General features: G+C 42.1%; 1 protein-coding gene across 3 annotated transcripts in view; it reads right to left on the bottom strand.

Annotated features, from left to right (window-relative positions):
* The window catches only part of LOC121608331 (guanine nucleotide-binding protein G(o) subunit alpha), a 96,215-nt gene that overhangs the window by 31,652 nt on the left and 45,226 nt on the right, over window positions 1-19,337 (bottom strand). The gene's annotated exons all lie outside the window — the stretch shown is intronic.

Below are 19,337 nucleotides of genomic sequence, written 5' to 3'. Positions count from 1 at the left end.
AATAATAAAGAAGCATAACCATTGCAGAGAGAGTACACTACAGTATGATAAACACTGTGTGCTAATGGACAGTGTATGTGTGATGTATGTATGTGTGCCACTATTACATATGGCAGAAGAGCAATAAACAAATCACCTGGAGGAGGGAGGGTTAACATGGATGGAGGATGAAAAGGAAAGAAGAGGTCAGAGGTAACAGGAGACGACAGGAGAAAAGAAAAGGATTAAGGGGAGAGAGAAAAGAATGAGAACATTTCAGCTCCCTCTGGTCCATTTACTCTGTGGGTCAAAAGCCTTCACAAAGGCATAATTTCAAATCAATGTGTCACAATTGGCACAATTAAACAGAGGGCATCAGGATCCATCCCTAGAAAATAATAATGCTAACAATGATGCAACAATCTGCTATATGACATATATATTCAAAGACTCTGGGGGGATTTTAAAACTTCACTAAATCGGTTTTTGTAGCTCAGTAATCTTCTACTTTATATGAGGCTAAATACTACATATTTATGTGTCCATTATTCTTGCTGTCATCACCACCATCATCCCTCGATTGGTCTGAAATTGTCATCCGAAAGAGGGAACAAATCTTTTCGTTACATCTACACACATTTCCGTGAGGGGAAAATAGCCATATCACCATATCACCATATCATAACCTCATCAAGGCTGAGGCTTTCTATCATTTTTTTTAGATTAGAGAGATTTTCCCATGCATCTTGACCTGGACATATGTTAACTATAACCTGTCAGCTCCAATAGCACGCTGTGCTATCACTAGCAAGCCAGAAGGCTGAACAGCTGGACTGAGGCATGGCTACTATCTTTAGCTGGTACTTGCCAACTGTCTTGCAAATCTCGTGTGTGTGTGTGTGTGTGTATGTGTGTATGCATACGTGCTGTTGTGAACTGATTTCAACCTACAACTTTTGGAAAAAACAATACCACAGGGAAAGGGGTGTGTGACTTTTCTGAGGTGTGATCTCAAAGAATATGTTTGACCCATAATATACAATAACATAACTACAAAAAACAACAGTAGTAAAATAAAAATACAAAGTTTGTGGAGAGGCCTGAGGTCAAATTCTGTTTTAGTGTCATTACAGTGCAAAGTGGGCACACCTTCAAGATGATGCCCTGACAATAATGCTGGCTGCTGTTATGCAGCAGTGACCCGGCTCTGGTTCCCTCAGGGTCTTAAAACCCAAAGCTGTTCGGGTCAAATGATCGTAACAGTCCTGTCAGTAAGCTGCCTGCTCTGGTTCACGTCAGGCTATTTCATACATTTATTGCCCGATATAAACAAACTATCAGCCGTACAATTCCTATTATGACATTAATGTTATAGACAAGGATGGCAATTATTCAATGAGATGATTTAGATGGAACTCAATCTTCTAACTGCAAATACGAGTGTCACGGGATGATTTCTAAAACATTATATTTCTTTTGTTTAATAAGATGTGTCATTGTGTTTATGGAAAATCTTGCTAGTCACTTGGCTATGGATAAACGAGCTGCAGTGATCTCACTTAGATTCCGCTGCTGGTACCAGCATCTCGTCTGAATCCAGCAGCTGATCCCCAACCCCCTTCTCTGCTTTCCTCTCTGCTCTTATTGATTCCTTTTCCGAGCAGTTACCTCCTACACGGTCATCTTGCCCACACTAATGACGGCAGCACACTGAGGCCCTGACCTTTGCACTCCTAATGTTTGGTGGCTTCTACCCCTCCAACTGTACCAGACAGCAAAATTACAGAATCAGTCTTTTCTTATTGAATAATATCAACATGCTCGGTTTGATTGAAAATACATTCCTGACTTGTCAGAATATCTAGAAGTCGCCTTATTACAAGGGAAGATATTAATACAAAATCTTAAAATGGATTTGCCTTATTTCATTGTAAATACAGCATTTACTGGTGGTTATTGGTGGTACTGTATACAGATGTGTCAAATAACAGCCTTGTGCGGTGAAAATGGTGAACATGACACAATTTTGTAGATAATAAAGCTTGCTGATAAAATTGTAATGAATTCCATTGAAGACATTAAACCACCTACTGCTTCAAATATTTTGTGTGGTATAGAATTCAATAGTAATTCCGGCGATTCTAAATATATTTCTGTATCCGTCTGACCTTTAATGAGATATTTAAAGTCAAGGTAAAATGAAAAAATGTCCTTTGAACCCTTTTAGATCACATCCCGTCAGGTCTGTGATCGAGTAGAGGTTTGCATCCAAATCTCGATCATTATAATTATCCAATGTTCAAATCAAATTTCTTTCAACTTTACTTCCTGCTTGCTTATCTCATCTGAAATACGTCAGGATGCGGAAGCTAGATGCTCCCAAAATGCTGTTTCACCTTCAATGAATGAAACATCCATTGCACCTGTTTGAGAGGCTGACTATATAATACCAAACTCAGAGTCACTTTAAAATCACTGAATCAGCAAGCGTGGAATATGACCACATCTGCTGTATGTAATGCAAAAAAATCAAACGTACAAATAATGAACCAACAGAGATAAATTCTATAAATGGGATATTTGTATTACTGTGCAGAAATCTTCGAGTCAGCAAAATGAAACAGAAAACAGAGTGGACACAGTTTAGCATCATCTATCCAACTAAATCCCACTGAAATCAAATAGCCTCTGCAACACTACACCTGGCTAACTCTGTCACTGGAACAATGTATCATCACTTCTGGTGCCCTGAAGAATTGCATTTCTTTTAAACAAATGAAACAGTATACCGTCAGGGTGAGTGTTGTTATTCCCTTATCGTAATTTTATCCAGACATTCTAATTAAATTGCACAGCACTCAGGCTGAAACGGAAGTAACTGAAGGCATCATCTGTTTGAGTTGCCACATCCCCCTGAAAATCAAAGCATGCCACACAGTCAGGACGAGATAATAAAAGTCTGCATGAAGTTGGAGATTTGACTGATTATGCGCAGACTTTTCCAGCAGCAGCCTGATTAAAACTCAGCCGGTTTGACACACTCACACCTTGGAATCCACCAGCGTAGCTTCATTACATTTCACTTCCTGAAGGATTTCACCAAGGTGCTGGGTTAACCCACATCCACTTAGAAAGTTCAGAAAGCAAGTAGGGTCAACATAGACTTCTCCATCGCACAGGGAAGTGATTTCACAACGATGCTTAATGATGAAATGTTACTTTTACAGGATGTTACAACATAGCAACTCCAAGCTTCAAAAAGGCTTGATTAATTTGGCCAAGTTTAAAAGATGGAGGCTTTGCTATGATCATGAAAGAGTGGGAAAGGCATGTCTGTCTCTTTCTGTCTTTTTCTTATTATGCATCTATTCTACTTGATTTTCCATATTTTTAACCCCTCCTCTGTTTCCTTTTCTTCTTCTCTTTCTCGTTCGCTGTCTCGTCTCGACATTTCTGGACCAAAGTCATGGCTTTCCTTTCAGACACAGTAGCACTATCTCTGTGGACAGTAGAAATCTTTACTTCATGTTCTGATTAAAGCTTTTCGTCAGACTTGAAATTTTACATCTACAATATGTAAATGAACTTCTGTGCTTGCCCGCTCAGTGCAGTTCGTTTGGGCTGGTGTAAAAGCTGTCAGTCACAATCTGGTGCAGACCAATTAACTGGACTGAGAACCTCTATTTTCAGCGCTTCCATGCACACTCAGGTGTGGTTCAGTTGTGGTGTGCAAGCGAGACCAAACAACCGCAGGACGGTGTGACAAAAGATACGTGATTTCAGCATTATTCAAAAGCTGAACTACTACTTGAATTGTTAAGAAAGAAATCTCCTGATGTGTTTAAGCAATGCGTGACCTGAATCATTTACAGGTAACCACGTGATCAGTCACAAACTTAAAAGGAGTTAAACCACAGTTTCCCGTTATCAAGACTAAGTGTTTACAGCCATGTTAGTGGCTGTGAAGCTGTACAGAGGTGCTTTAAGTTAGCATGCTAACATTTGCTAATTAGCACTGAACACAATGCACAGCCGTAGACTAAAGGGAATGTCATTTGCTTTGCAGGTATTTACAGACCAAAATACTGGACAAAATAAAAATATGACACCGTGATGGTGCTAGATGAAAGGTCAAGGGATGGAAGTAATTACAGTTCATCCTCTGGGGACCAGGACCAGGTGTGTGCACCAAATGTCACAGCAATCAGTCTCATGGTGCCGCTACAGCTAAAGGGTCCAATCAATGACTTGGCTGTCAGTCTTCCTCAAGGTTACATCTATTGTTTGTGGAGTCGGTGTGGACAGGAAGTGGACCATAGTCTTCTACTGGGACTGTTTGTGCAGCATGCTGGAAATAACAGCAGATCATCATGATGTGAAGTGAGGCGCTGCTGCACACTTCAACCAGACCAGGCATTTCCTTTACTATTCATTTACTCTCTTTATCAGGGGCAGTTTGCTCCTGTTCATCACTATCTGCATCCAAGCATACCAACTCTGCATCTCTTTGACCTCATCCAGTCAGCCAGTCTCTCTCTCAGCCATTAGCCATCCGTCCATCATCATCATCTCTGTCATAGTCTCTTTGCATCTCACCTCTATCTGCACTCCTCTCTCTACAGTGTTTTCAAAACAGCCTGTCCTTCATCTCCCCTTCCATCTGCGCTCATGACCATGTTTGTTTTCTTCTTCTTCATTTGTCCTCCACTGACGTCATGTTTGTTTTCTTTCGTTCTTCTTCCTTTCCTGTTTTTTCATTTCCCCCCTGTATTTTTGTCCATCCTGTCTCTTTGACACTTCACACCAGCCGTCCCTCTCTCATTAATCCTATCTCACTTCCTTTTGTAACTCTTCCTCCTCTCCCCCTCTCTCTCTGTTCTGCTCCACTCTCCCTTTCTCACCTCTATGAAACTGCCATGAGCTTCACTGTGTTAAACCATTTTTAACTCTGTCACCAAGGTGTGTGTGCAACATGTGACAAGATTTTTTTCAACATTGGTCCAATCGATTTGCTTGTGTTTATTTATTCATGTTTATGATTGTAGGTTTTTATATATCCCAGGATGTTTATTGTATAAGGTAGGTATTTATATATCACTTTTTTCTGGACTGAAAGGCTCCACCCATGTGATGCAAGTGTGGGACCAGCAGTTCAAGCACACACACACATGCACTGACATGCACACGCACACACACACATGCACAAGCACACACACACACACACACACACTGAGTCGTGTTCCCATAATTCTTGAGGACATTATATAGACTTACATTAATTTCCTGGAGACATACCCTAACCGTAACCACAACCACTACTTGCCCAACCCTAACCCAAGTCTTCACTCTAAAATCTAGTGATTTACATGATGGGGACTTGCCTCCTCTCCCCATAAAGATGGCGATTGCCCACAATGTGACTGTGTAACCAGATTTATGTCCCCACAACATGAGTAATACATGGCCACACAAACGCATACCCGATGAACGCATATTTAACCTTTATTTACCATGAGAAAATTGATGGCGCATATGCGGTCATTTGCAGCAGTGCTTCATACTGTTCGTTGAAATTCCTCACAGTCTTACTGTTAACTAACACAGTGTTACTCAGTACTTTACACAAACACACACACACACACACACACACACACACACACACACACACACACACAGATAGATAAATAGTAAGATTTAACTGAGTGAGAAGCCAAAGAATAATTGCTGCTGGTGAAAGCTTGTGAAATACTTCGTTACTTAGTCCTGAATAGGAATAACTCAAGTTATACTGTTTGAAAATCACATTTATAGCACATTTTGCACTTAAAGCACTGGCTTGTTTAAAGTCTCACTATCGACAACAGATATGTTGATCATCCTTTTTATACAACAATACTGATCAAACATCAGGTCTCAGAAATGAAACACTATTCTCGTATATTAACATTATCATAGAAAGTATGACAACCAATTTAATCCTAACATGTAATCTGCTAGATGATATTAATTTTTATAAATGAAGAAATAATATTCCTACTACTGAAAGAACCTCTGACTTCACTGTGGCCGCCCCACTCCTAAAAAACAAACCTACAGGGCGTAGGCATGACGGTAGCAACTAGCTTGTAAACGTCTCACAGGCAGATACTTTTCTCAGGGACTCAAAGACCAAACCTCCAAATAAATGCTATGCTTATAAATGCTGACGTCTGCTGGATGTGTACAAGGCAATCATCTGCTAGCATGTGAGCTATAAGATAATACGTTGGGGACGTGCGTCTGTCAGCTTGTTTGGGAGTTTTGAGAGACGTAAGTTATGAAAATGTTGTACTGTCTTGGCGAGCTGAGGTAGAATCAAAGCAGGAATAAGCAGTCACACACACATACTGGACGATACATCACATGTCTGTTCCATCACATACGGGACGCTACAGTTATTTTATGTTGCTTGAGTGAGAATGATGGATTTCCCTTTTAGTGTGAGACATGGAGACTGGTAGCTACAGTACAGGGCCAGTCTGAGGCCTCCTCATTACAATGACCTTTTGAATCTCTGAACTCTGTCGGACACACACACACAAACACTTTCTCTCTCTCTCACACACACACACACACACACACACACACACACAGTGAGAGGGTGTTCATGTGCAACAGTTTCTCTGTGAGAAAAGGATTGTCTATAAATGAGCATGTGTGTGTGTGTGTGTGTGTGTCTGCGCACGTGTGTGAGTAAGAGTAAATATTTCATTTTGGGGATTTTAGTCTTAAATCTTTAGTCTTTATATTTACTTCAGCAACCTTCTCTTTTTTTGCTATGCTGTGATGTTTTTATGCAGTTTTAGTGCTAGCATCTATGAAAATTGAATGTAGAATTGTTTGTAGTGATACTTTGACTTCTTTATTTAATGAACTGAATTTGTTTTGATTAAATTCATGTTTCAATTAGCATTCAATAACAAGTTTTCTTTTGTTTAGTTTCCCAACTAGAGTATTTCATCTTTCCGTTTGGCGTACTTTGACTTTAAGCTGATGAGCACTGCCTTGCTGAAAGAATGCTTGTCGGTGTTCCAGTCATTCACGTCTAGCGACAGATTGGCTATTGCCTGCTCTACATCACTGCTTGGACAGTGAATAGACAATCATCAGTGCCATCATCATCCCTCCCACGTCTTGTGCATCTGTTCCTTTCTCTCCTGCCTTAGCTCTCGCCCTCCATTCACTAGTCAATCTGAGCACTTGGGCACCTTCTGTAGGATCTTTCACATCTCTGTTATTGTCTCAGAAACATAGCCAATCATCTCTCTGCACAGCAAATCAACACCTATTCTGACTTTTGCCATTTACTGAAAGCTGTGCACTTTGAAAGTCAGGCTACACAGGCACAGGCTGCACTCACATCCTGTTTAATGTGCAACGTTACTCCACAAGACCTGGAATCTTACTGACTCTGCTCACACTCAGCGCTGGATAGGATGAGAGGAAACCTCAGGGGCATGGTCCCACTGAGGCTTTAAGCTTTAGCTGCACTCAACTTTGAGGTTTTCTCAAATAGGTATATCCTGTATATCTGCACTGTATAAAGAAAGGGTTGTATTTGAAATGTGTATAAATGTCATCACAGATGGTAGTATTGTTGAGGTGCATGTCCTCAGATTCTGTAAGCAGTTTTATTTAATCCACAGTTTCATTCAGTCCCTGCAGGGGAAGGATTGTGCAACATGATCTGCTTCACAATCACAATCGTTTATAAAAGATTGGAAACAAAAAAGCGTAAATGCAATGTGAGAATCAAAAGCTAACGTTTGGCCATGAATCAACACCACAGTCACATGACTTCACATCACCACCACTTAGCTTCCTACTACACTATACTCAACACACTTTACAATACTTTACTATAAACTGATGACTCTACAAGTTAGTGAATTTGAGATAGAAGAGTTTGCAAGAGTCCGAGTATACGTAGCACAACGAGGCTATAAAGGCAGACTAATGAGTAGATACGTTCAGGTGCTTAATGTCCCCGCCAGCCTCTGTAGTCTCATTTAGCCACTGGTTAGCAGCTGCCTCTGTGCAAAAGCTTCAAAATTCATGCGTGAGATATTTACTGACGTTAAAATATGTCAGTACTTGTCGCACAACACAACCAGTTCGGACCAAATTGGTGAACTAACCAACATCGCCATCCCTAGAGCGATGCTGCTAGCATGGCTAACTTGTTGGAGTCTATTTCACTTAGTTGCCGGTGATCATTGTGTGGATGGAAAGTGACATTCGCATGACTTCCAATATGACTGTTCAGACTGAGTTCACAGTGCAAAGCGGCCTAAATCAGAACTGAAAAACAGAATCCACTCATTCATGCTGTTCACACTGCAATGAAAAACATATCTGAGTCACATATGAGTAAAAAAAGACTTGTCACTAGTGCTCTCAGCCTGAACGTCCAAAACAACTTCCTGGCGTCTGCGCCTGTTAGTGAAAAATTGGTGGCATCAAATGAACATGTTTGTGTGCAGGTGGGAGGACAGGTGTGCTGAGACTGTTTATGCTCACTAGGTGGGCAAGTGCTATGCATTTATGCAAAAACCTGCTCAGACCACCTCACGCTGCAAATGCAGACGAAGGGCTTTAGTTGGCAGAGGGGCAGGCACGCAGACCTCTCCAAAATCACCACAGATTTCATTGTAAGGTTTTTTCCTCTTTCTGTTTGCTATGCTTTTTGCATGTACAGCAGATTAACATGTTAAAGGTAATTTTTAATGTGTAGATTTTTACAAATACAACCTGTGTGAGTGTAATGCAGTGACCCAGAGATCACCCCCACACTCACAGTCATCACACAGGACATCACACATCACGCAGGAACGATACGTCTTCATCTACAGTCTAAGAGGGGCTGTGCACAACACAGGGATTTACACAGTGCTACACAGCGATGGCAAAGCAGTGTGATGTCATTAATGATCTATTATAGTATCTAACAGCATATAATGTTTTGTGTTTTTCCAGGCATCAGACTGGAAAGCTTTTACTGGCAGATTTCAAGCTGAACAGTCAAAACGTTTGTGGTGATGCAGCCATTCTCGGGATGAGTCGTCCTAAGCTCCACCTAATCTGTCAGGACAGTTTGATTAAAAGCAAAAGTCTAACATCACAGTCAAAATATGTTTACCGTCATGTCAAGAGGATTATTAAAGTGAATTTTCTGTTTTGCCACTTCCAGCCATTACATTTGTGGTTGTGGCTTATGCAGCGGAAGCATATCCACATATTGAGTAACACAACAGAATGAGCCATCCTGTACTGTACGCTGCAAACAAGTGAAACATGTTGGTGGAAACATTTTAAAACAAGTCCACACATGTGGTGCTGTCTGTCTATACCCGACTCTGCAAAAAGAAAAAAACATCTGCTACCTGCAATTATCTCTAAATCAATTCCCCACCTGTTAATATAAAACCTGACCTGACCCATAATTAAATATAAACTCTGAGCTGCTGCTGGGGTGTGAAAACAAAAGCTCAATGTGCGAGACACTGCTGGGGTTCACAACGGCAAAAGATTGTAGATAAATGATTAAAATAAATAAAAATGCACCGATGCATGCAGACACTGGGACTTAAATTTCAGTTCACCTGCTGCTGCTTTTAAAGGGGATGAGAGGAGCTTATGTGATTGTTCAACCAATCCACCTGTTGGTTCTGTATTCGTTCTGCTGATAAAGTATTCAGCCTCTGTTCCATGTCGCGCCCAGCTGCAGCTGGTCTACGCTAACGCCTGTGGTCACCAAAATCGCAAACATTTTGCCCGTGCCTGGAGATTTTGCTTGCGCTTGAGACCTGCTTCAGGAAAATAAAGCCCAGCGTGTATGTATCTCACAGTTCTCAGTGTGACTCTTGGTCTTTTATGAAAACACTACGTGACAAACTCTGTTTTGTCAGATAAACTTGAAAGGGGCTAGGTGACTCATTTGCCCTCTGACACTGCAGTCAGCACCATCTTAGTCTCTTGTGACAATGTCCATGAGCCACATTTAAAGCCCAGTTCACAGCCTACGATTTGGCCTGCTGAGACACCATGGCACCCCGAACATGCTCTCTTCAAACATTAAGCTGAGCTCTCTCCATCTGTCGTCCTCTACTAGGCGCCGATCCCACTTGAAGGGATTTGATTTGATGTAAATGTGTTTCAGCGCCGGGTAAAGCTCTGTTCCAGCTTCCGCTCTGCTACTGATGCTCTGTCCTCTCTGTCAACAGCCACACAATGCCTCATATGGAACGAGAGAGTGTGTGTTCATCTGGGTGTGAGTGTGGGTATGAATGAGGGACGGTGAGAGAAGAAACTTGAGTCTGTTTTCTGCTGTTGTGTGTAAATGTGTGTGTGTGTGTGTGGGTGTGTATGTGTCCAGAGTGTGTTCCAGTTTAAAGCGCTGGGCAGTGGGCCACAGACACACTTAAAACCCACAGCCCAAGCCAAGGATACTGTCTAAACAGACATACTGGAAGACACAGGGTCAGTGTGTGTGTGAGTGTGTGTTACTCATGTTGTGGGGACATAAATTTGTTTACACAGTCACATGGTGGGGACTCGCCTTCCTTATGGGGATAAAACACAAGTGGCCATAATATAAATCACTACATCTTAGAGGTGTTTTAGAAGTTTTAGTGAAGACTTGGGTTAAGGTCAGGGTAAGGTTTGGGTTAAGGTTAGGGTTAGGTAAGTACAGGGTATGGTTAGTGTGTGTGTGTGCGTGTGTGTTAGTGTTGTCACAATGCCAAAATGTTTACTTTGATACCGATACCAAGTTTACTATGATGAAACTCCATAACGAAACAACACTTGAAACTGAAATGACACTGATTGGATAGTCTGTATCTCTGGGGTGCTTTTGGCTCAGCTGAAGGGTGGTGGTGAGGGTAGGCTTGACCTCTGTAATCAAAACAAGAGGTCCAATGAGAAACGTGGACAAACATATACTTCTTTGTTACTCCAGCAACCGAATCACTTTTTTGTTTATGACAAGGGCATAATGTTCATTATGAGCAATGTTATGTTTGCTGAATTTTCGGTGGCAGTGTGCCCCCTTGTTCTATGCAGTGATACGGTTGGCGAGTGTAGTTCTGTAGGAAGAAAGTAGTTCCAAAATGAAACCGTTCCCAACATCTAGAATATCTTCAGTAACCGCGTCATGACTTCTGGAAAGCGACAACATTGTTGAGTTTTTCAAAAGTACAATATGTTTTTTGGTGCACTGAACAACACAAGCAAGGTGCAAAGTAGTTCCATTATAGTGGGAATAAAGCAGACATCTCTGCAGCCGATATCTCCAGAACTCTGCAACTCGCACCAAAACAATCTAGATGGATAAACAGCACTACAGGTAAGAGGAGACGAACTGCAGTGTTGATTATGGGGTGAACTGGCCCCACTACAAAGACTACTAGAAACACTATAAAGACAAACCAAAACCTACGTATGAAAACACATGTTCAATAATCCCAAATGTCAAGTTCCACTGACTACATTTACATCATTGAGATGCACAAGAAAGTCAGGAAATCCAGTGTGTCATAAAACTGTATGTTTCACATGCTCTGTATCAACCTGATCACAGCAAAGCTGCCGTTTACATGCAGGTTGCCAGAAATCTGATTTGTCCACCACTGTAAACATGGTGGAGAAATCATGTTTCCTCAGCAGACAGTAGCTGTACAGGGCTTTTTAATCCCCTAACCCAGTAAAGGAAACCAGGTTTCTCCTTTGCATCATGTTTAGGAAATTAAGTTCTTGCAGGAAGCTGACAATAACCAGATTACTTGACTGCATGTAAATGCTCTAAATTGTACTAAACACTTCCCATCATGTTGACCACTTTGTCTAACATTTATGTAAGCAAAGCAGTTGTAAAGGAGATACATCTTATCTTGTATTAGGAAGCATGTTTTGCAATCATGGCCAGCTTTTTATGCTTTATCCCATTTGTTGTGCAGTCATTTATCAATGGCATTAATCATCTTCCATGAAATATTGACTTTAAGTTATTTTATTACAAGCCTGAGTAATTTGAGGCCATCTGCAGGAACAAATGAGTAATGTGCTTTGGCACAAGGTATAAGTTAATTACAAATCAACAAAATGAACTTGACTACTGAGTGTTGTAATTACACATAAACCAGTTACATAAAGTGTGATTTTCAGAAATAACAGAACTCAGGATGCCTTCATGGGCCAAATACTATCAAACATTCAACAATGTCAGTCAGCGGGTCCGGTTCAGTTCCAGGTAGTATTGTTGCCCTTTCGTTGCACTTATGGATCATGTGCTTTGTCCTCACTGACTCCACTAAAATATATCCCAAAGTCTTCTTAAATGTACAGTGTTGAGGGGAGAAAGGAAGGGCATTGGAGGAAAATAACAGAAAGAACCGGAGTGTCTGGCTCATCAAGGAGGGTAAAGTGGGTTCATCATAGAGCTGGACCGATAAACTGACCGGGCCGAAGATGAGTCTAAATTATAGCTACACCCTGAGGTTCAATTTAGATTGTCCGGAGATTCTCCACAGGGAAAGGACATCAATTTTAGGAACTCAAAGTCAATCCAATTTCAGATCCACAAAGGCCAGTGCTCTTAAGTACAACATGCCTGCTGAGCTGCCACACAGTCATGCACACGCTGCACTCAGATTGCTTTGTATGGTTGTGGGTTAGTTCGTACATTATATTTTATAACTGTTGATTAATAAAGTAAAACTGGTCAGAGTTAGCCAAGAAATCTCTTAAATTATCTGGTGTCCCCTGCCAGATGTTTGTGGCAGCATAAAATCACAATTGTTATGAAGTCGGCATGCATAAAGAAACACAAACAGCAAGTACAAGACAGCAAATGTGCATGAATAAAACACAGGCGAAAGAGAAACAACAGACAATCCAAAATGTTCATGTAAGGGGGTGTGTGTGTGTGTGTGTGTGTGTGTGTGTGTGTGTGTGAGCTGTTGACGTCACAGTGAGCATCAGCCATCAGATATCTCGTACAAAAAAAACAAAAAACAAAAAAACATGGCTGGCGTTCTCTAACAATCTGTTCCCGCTCCCCGTTCATTGGCTCTCTCTGCTCTCCCGCCCCATCCCTCCCCTGCTCTCTTCTATTTTTGGGGCTTGAGTTCTCTCTTTCAATCATCTTCTTCATCCTTTTTGTCAATCACACCTCCTCTCCTTGCCTGTCTTTCTTTCCCCTCTGGTCTCTCACAGTCTAACCTTTACCATTCCTCCTCCACACATACCTCACATGACAAAAAACCCCAATGGTCAACACACACACTCACACCAGTGCCTCTACATCTACTCCACTGCTTCTCTTCTCCACCTCTTTATTATTTCACCTCATTACCATCTCTTTCCTCTTCTCTCCTCCTCTGTCGTCTGCTGGCATGCCCCACCCTCCTGCTCCATCTCTCTTTTTTCGCTCTCTCTAACTCCTCTGCATCATGTGACTCTCAGCTGCAGTTGCCATGGTGACCAGCCTCATTTCCCAGGAATGCAATCTTGTCTCTGATTCTCTCTCTCTGTTGCCCTTCCCATCCATGCAGCCGCACCCTCCTCCTTCGCCTCCCTCAGCATCATCCTTCCCTTCTATCGATCTATCCCTCCATCCCTTTCTCTACTTTACCTCTCGAGCCTCCCTCTCGACTCCACCTCCCCATCCCCTCCCTTCTTCCTCCCACTTCTATTTTCCTCTCAATATACAAAGAGTTTCAATCATTTTCTGCTCCATTTCTGCATTTCAATCAATTCAGTTCAACTCATGTTACTGATATGGATGCACTGAGGTACACACACACACAGCCTCCTGTGTCTCTCTCTTGGTCTCTCCCACTCCCCCCCTCACTGTAGCAGTTGCTGAATAATGGAAGTGATAAAATATTAAATTGTTGTTCAGCCCTCCTGTAGACTGCCCCAATGGAGCCTGAAGACACACACAGACACAGACACACACATATGTATATGTATATCTGTGTGTGGCCCATGCCTTGCTCTGGTGGAGCTTCCGTCGCCACCCTCACAGGGCATCCTGCTACCACACCCAAACACGCACAGAGGAAGGAGGTGGCGGATATGGTGCACGTACAGTACGTGCTGTTATTTGAGTGGATCGTTAAAACACACTTAGTCAATAGCAGCCAGAGAGAGCGGTTAGAAAAAAAAAAAAATCAATCCTACTGTCCCCACCTCAACCCCGAGAGAGATGGACATGGAGAAAGAGACATGGAGAGCAGGAGGAGGAGGAGCTGCATGTGATCACTAGCGTGTACATGAGTGTGTTACAAAACATTATGTATGTAAAATCTTTAGAGCTTTGCACAGAGATGCAGAGCAGTATATTCATGAGGGTACTGCCAGTCTCCACCTACTACAAGTACAATATTGCAGTGACGACTAATCTCAGCAGCAAATGGTGGATGTGTGATCAGCTTCATGAGCATGTGTTCTCACCGTTTGGGCTCTGATGTCTCAGATTTTTAACTGAAGAGACATCAGCTTTGCTGGCCGTGTTTTTTTTCACAGTATATTTCATAGCTGCTTTGATGAGAGTCTCGGCTACTTGTTAGCTCATTCATTCTGTAGCCAGCTAATAGGTAGCTTCTAACTAGAGGATAATATTAATTTATTTCTTCATCTGTATTTCTTCATTTGTGTTTTTATCTGAGCTCTGCTCATTGTGTGAAGTTGAAAAAGATGATGTGCACCCATCAGGATTTAGTGACTCAATCAAATTACAGTAGAGGGGTTGTCTGTTCGTGGTGACAGTAAAATCTGATCAAACCACACCCACACAGTCCAGATGAGGACGAGAGGCTCTGAATTTTTGGCTGCTGACTTGTGACCCTTATCATGCCATGGTCTGGATGAATACTGGATTCTGATTGGCAGCACAGTGTCCATTAATTTCTGACAACTGACACCTACTAGATAGTTCCATTCAAACTGTCTGTCCACTGTTCTAAATGAATGTGCTGCCTACATAGTATCAGCCTGTGTCTATAATGAGTGATCATTGCAACAGGGAGGCAGTCAAAGCCATATCAACCATGCAACAGCTAATTCCATCAATTGGCTTCAACATTTCTTTGAACCTATCTGGAGAAAATGAAAGCTTTGATGACAGATATGCAGCTGAAGACAGTGTGCTCCGTCAGTGTCATCATCATCATCATCATCCTCTCAACACTGTAGGATGGCGAATGTGACACACAAGCTGCAAGAAGGACACTGGCCCTCTGAACTTACTGATACATTGCATCACATAAGCACTGTGCATGTTGATGTGGCCACACAAGAATTTGGACTTGTGATATTGAAAAATCTTTCAGAAAGCTGGTTTCATTTTCTTCCTACGAACACAAAGACGAGTAAAAAAAAAAAAAAATTATAAGAGCAAAGTTAGTAGCTATGCAGGGTAATGTTGCTATGGAGATGACATTCTGGTCCGGTCTGTCATACCTGCACATATGCGCTAAAACACATGCACACACACCAATTACAATATTCTGAATTTAAAGGCTCCTTCAGAGCTGTTGTGCATTTTAAACAAAGGCGTGCAATGCTTCATTTAATTCCATCTTAAATGTGTGCGTGTATGCCCATCCACACACCTGCATCAGCAACACACTCACCAAGATACAAGCTGCATCCCACACACCAACCAATCACATCTGTGGCAGCTGTGTGCACAGACACAATCAAACATTAACTGAGAATATCAAAGGAACGGTTTTACCTGCAGTTCTCTGAATCAGTGGAATTAGTGGTCGACATTGCATCAGAAATGGGTTTGTACACTTGGGACGTTAAGGCAGGACCAATAGAAGGCATGAATACACTCCATGAAAACACCTACACACACACCCACATACACATCAGGACCTCCATCTGTCTTGGTCAACAGCCATTCTTAAAAAAGACTTACAGCAGCCATTTCTCTCTCTGAGAGTCTGCCTCTACCTGTCCTGGCCTGGCACTTCTTATTACAGATCTCTCTGCTTCACGCTTTCCCATCCTTTCAAGCTCCCTTAAGAGTGGTTGAAAAATAATTTCCTTTATTCTATTTTACTTTTTCCATTTTATAGCATGCATCGCTTATTTATTCTGTTTTCCCCCAGTGACTCTGCTGTGCTAAGGCAACCCGATTTCTCCACAGGGATCAATACATCTTAAGATTCTCTCCATATCGGTTTCTGTGTTTTCCCACCTCAGGTTTTCCGTCATTTTCAACCAAACTCCCTTCCCCCTTTTCCTCGCTTTAACTGTCACCCTTTGTGCTCTGAGCTCTCTCTCCTCTCGGTTTCTCTCTCGCTGTGTCTTAGGAGTATCAGCCTCTCATCCATACTGCCTCTCTGTCACTCACTGCCTCTTTCTTCTCACACTTCATCTATACTTAGATCCAACAGCGAGCTGTCAGCCCCTCCTCTTTCCAAACATACCTCGTCCTCAGAGTCTACTGGTGAAGCGCGCGCGCACGCACGCACACACACACACACACACACACACACAAGGGTGACGCTCATCGACATACAGTGAATATTAAATGAAGCATTAAGAGAATTATTTTTGATTGAACCTTGGACAATCAGGACGTGATTAGGATCAAATGTAACCCAGCACACCTCATGGATTATCAATAATATAACACTGATAATCTTTATTAATAGATTCTCATCTTTCTGTCAGCACATTCGAGACTATGAGAGCTACTATATAAAGCAAAGATACACGAATGAATAAGAGCTGTAATATTAAGGATAACCACTGGCTCCTGTGTTTGGGTGTTGGCTCTCTGGCAGTTTAGCAGGCTAATTATACACATTACAGACGTGTGTATTGCTGCCTGTGTGTGTATATTTGTGCCACGCTGTCATCCAGGCCAGCCATCAGCAGCGTGGATTCTTTAATTACGATGTTTATCACCTGCATTGTGCCAAAGTTTGACAGTACTGCAAGCCATTTGGTTCCTGTAGCGCTTGAGAAAGGACGATGTTTGCATTCTTAAGGGAAGCATATTCCAGGCATGACACAGAAACACTGGGATGTGCTTGTTTTGGATATTTCTGGGTAGGATATTAAGAGAGCTTTGCTTGGTGACATTAACCAGGCATCTCCATCTCCAAGATCTTTCTGTGCTGTCACCGTACAGAGTGTAATGAAGATGGAATGAGGATTAGAAACTGAGATCTCAGGACCAGATTCTCTCCTGAAAAACAGTGACCTGCTCCATCCAGATGAGGAGGCAGCAGCTGACATATGTGGAGTTATTTTGCGGCTTTATCCCTTACTGAGGATAACAAGGTTAGTCAGATCAGCCAGCAGTTCGGTGCACTGGCTGCTTTCAATTTCCCACTCAATCCTCACTGAGTGACAGAAGAGTTTAGGAGGTGGAACTGTAGGTACGACACCACTCCACAGTGACTGGAGACAGCTCAGGTGGTTTAAGGTTAAGAATGGAAAAGGACTACATCTCCCAGCAGGCCTGGGAGAGCTCGGGGAGCACAGAAGGAGCTGCTCAGGGAAACTGGGCTGCTCTGCATCTCCTGCTCGAAGTTGTTCGACGTTGATGGAATAAATGGAGGTTATTGTAAAATAGGATCAGTTTTACAACCTAAAAATATACTTTGACGAGTAGTTTGAAGCCAATAAATGGGTGGGTCCTATCATGTTTTTCAGCTGGCAGATTTAACATCCATCCATTAACATCCAGTTAAACAAACTGAAGACTGCTACTTTCTGGCTCAATTTAGTTAAAATAATAGAGCTGAAACAATTAGTCAATTAATCAAGTCATACCTCAACAGAGACTCATCCCACCTCAGATTCTTCTACTGCTGCTTCTCAAATGTGAGGATTTGTTGCTTTTCTGTGTCACATATGATATTAAACTGGATATCTTTGGAATAGGGGAAGAAGAAGATGTCACCTCAGGCTAATAATTATTAAAACCATGGAAAATGTGTTTCAGTTGCAGTCCTAGACTTAAAAAAAACAAAAAACAACCCACAATGCACAATTCAGAACTGTGGCAATCTATTTCCTCTCATACAGTAACTCAGTTGATCTCTACCTGCAGGTCATGAACACCAGGGAGTCATAAGATCATCTGTGGTAGTGGGTCAAAAGCAGCACTGCTCTGTTTAAAAGAGTACCAACCTTAAGAGAGTAACTGAGTACGTTCATCATTGATTTGAAATAAATGAACCAAAAGAGACAACAAATTCAAGAGGAACAAACAAACAAACAGTAAACCATTCAAAGCAAGCTGTAAAAACTCCATTGACCTTATTAAAAATACACGACAATCCATCTTTATATGGATGTTTTTACAAGATTCAATGACTCTCTTTTCTTTTCTTGCAAAGGTCTGGAGAGGCTGAACTTGCAGGCCTTTTTCAGGTACTGCTCCTCAGTCCAATCCGAATGTGAAACATATCTTTTCTTTAGATACAGTTCATCAAAGCAGAAGTATCAAATGTGAATCCACGCAGTGACTGTAGCGCCATGCTGATGTAATAGAATGGCTGCGTTCGCTGAGCGAGGGTGACACAGAAGGAGAGGGGGAAGGGACAGAGAGAAACAGAGGAGCAGAAGAGAGATGGAGAACAGGGGAAGAGAGAAAGTGGAGTATGTGTATGAAAATGAGAGGAGACAGAATGTGTTGGGGCCCCCAATTTCCAGCCAATAGCATGTCAATAGACGTGGCCAAAGCACAGCCTCCAATCATGTGAAAGATAGGTGGTCAGGTGACCGCATGGCTGCGTGTTCCATGGAAGTGGCCGGCTAGACTGGTTGCTACGGTAACTGGTTGGTATCCTAGAGACTGGCAAAGGGGCTTATAGAAAACTGAATGGTAAGACACCCAGAGAAAAGAGAGAGGTGGAAAAGAAGAAATGTCATACCATATCTTCCAACAAGCATGCAAACGCACACACACACACACACACACACACACAAACGCACTTGAAAACGTAACAGTGTTTGTGTGGTTGTGTCTGTGTGTGTGCGAGTGTGCTTATATTTGGCTTTTATATCCTGCTGGGGACTTGAGACACTGGCTGCACACAACCTCTGGGGTCCCCATGGGTCCAGACTTCTTTTCCGAGGGTTAAGGGTGGATTTCAGGGCGAGAATTAAGTGAAGGTTAGGGTGAGGGGCTAGGGAATGCATTATGTCACTGCACTATGTCAATGAGCTTCTCCACAGGGATAGCGACACAAATGTGTGTGTGCTTATGTGTGTGTGCGTGTGTTTGTGTGTGTGTACGCGCATTTGGAGTGCTGTGGCCGTTAAAGATAAGAGCTGTTGAATCA

This window comes from Chelmon rostratus, chromosome 6 (genome assembly GCF_017976325.1).
Source record: "Chelmon rostratus isolate fCheRos1 chromosome 6, fCheRos1.pri, whole genome shotgun sequence".
Taxonomy (NCBI): domain Eukaryota; kingdom Metazoa; phylum Chordata; class Actinopteri; order Chaetodontiformes; family Chaetodontidae; genus Chelmon; species Chelmon rostratus.
This window is presented reverse-complemented; position numbering and strand designations above follow the sequence as displayed.